The following is a 2015-nucleotide window of genomic DNA, read 5'->3' as shown; positions in this document are numbered from 1 at the left end:
ACCTCGTAGACGGCGCATCACCGGGCCGGATTGAAATGGGCGCCGTGCCGTCGACGGCGCGATTCGACTCGTTTGGAGACATCCATAGAGGCCGTCATCAATTGATATAACGTCACCGTGCTGAGGACGGCGGCAGGCGATAAGTCAGATTGTTTAAAAGCGGCCTACGTGGCCGCGGCTACAGAATGTTACAATGCTGCCGAGAGCGACAAACTGACGAACCTTTAAATGCGCCAGTTAGCAAGCAACTCTCAAAAGAAAAAAAACATGGACGCCATAAAATCGGAAAGTAATATATGCGTATTTTTTTATATTTTCACTTTTTGGCCATGAATACGCTGCAGACCATTTCGGATTTGGGCGCCAAATTCAAATCCTCGCCACGGTTCCGAGCCGGTTGCAAAGCACCGACTTTATGCGATCGGTTCTTGATACCGGTTCATAAATAGACCTTGAAGTGACGGGGTATTTTTTATCGGCAATGGTACAAAATATCGCGCCAAATTCGCAGAAAAAGTGCTTAAACGCGAAATTTCGTGGAACCAAGTGAATTTCGCGCAGCCTTGGAAATTTCGCGTTATAATTCGCGTTTCGCGAAAATTTGGTGCCCCTACTAATAACACTTTTAAAGAGAAAAAGTGAAAATTTAAAATATTTCGAAGAACATTTTGGGGCCAGACAAAGACATGGTTGCTATGCGTTAACTAAGTCTAATTAAATTTTGCATGACATAAAGATGTAGTCACAAGTATGTCGCTTTTATCCATACTCGTTGGTTATTGTTTTAAAGTGTAGATAAAAACTAGTGCAAAAATTGATATACTAATTTTGTAGAAAAATTGAAGCCTCAATTAACAAACATATCTCAAACTATTTTTTTAAAGGATTATGTTTAACGATTATGTTTAATTCAGCTGGCCAATTAAAACTGTCGAGAGGAGAAGAAAACAACAGGTAACATATTAGGAAACATTTTTAATATTTTAACTTATTTTGATTTTGATATTTATTTTAGAAAAGTTGATTTTAAAAAAGTAACGCTTTCTGTACGCCCGTAGCAGTTTTTGACGAGTCGCGAATATTGATATTTCGGAGGGAATGAGGTCTTCAAGAGGAAGGACTCCACGGAAACCTCCACTGCCCATCTTAAATATATCTCTGAAATAAAATGATTCAAAAAAGTAATGAAACTGATCTCCTGAACTATTTTTCTGTATTTTCTGCTTGCGCGTTGCTTCTGTTTATTTGACGTACGCATGTTCTCCAAGTTGATATTTCAAACCCCAGCTCATCTGCCACAAAAAGGGAGTTTTCGGGTAGACTGTTGAATTCAAGTTCGGCTTCGCGTCAAATCAGCAATATTTAAAGAATGTCAATAGTGTAGAGTTGACCATCATTGTTAATTTTTATTTCTTTCGTTTAGTGTGTAGAAGTTGGTTGCATTAATACAGTTGTGATTATTTATATTGTCAGTATCGTTTTACTGTATCTCACAGTAAAAAATACTGTAGTTTTTACTGTAATATACAGTTAGGTCGGCATTTTTTACAGTATTTTGTCTGTATATTTTACGAGTCCCTGAACACATAATGACTACAATTAACAAAAACTGCTACGGGCAAGCAGAAAGCGTTATGCAGACGTCAACCGAATTGGTTTGAACTAGACTCAGAGGCTGCGCTCTAGGCTTAGATAGCTTGAGTAATTGAGTATGGATACCTTTAAGAGTGACACGTAGATCATATTAGAACCCCACTTAATTTCCAGGTACGACAAAAACGATAAATAATGGAGATACTTAGGCGAACGGATAGGTGCTGGAATTCGTTATCTCCCACGCACGACAAATGACTTTTAAAACTGCTAGGCGTAATTTCGTTAGAACATTTCCATTACAGATGAATACGGCGGGTGTCCTGACATCCCCCGCCACACGCCTATTGAGGCAGCTTGGGGGTAGTATGCATACGTAGATGACCACCAAAAACTTTTACTAACAAAACGGCCTACTACAT

The sequence above is a fragment of the Ischnura elegans genome, chromosome 2 (genome assembly GCF_921293095.1).
Source record: "Ischnura elegans chromosome 2, ioIscEleg1.1, whole genome shotgun sequence".
In the NCBI taxonomy this organism is placed as follows: Eukaryota; Metazoa; Arthropoda; class Insecta; order Odonata; family Coenagrionidae; genus Ischnura; species Ischnura elegans.
Note: the sequence above shows the minus strand (reverse complement) of the source record.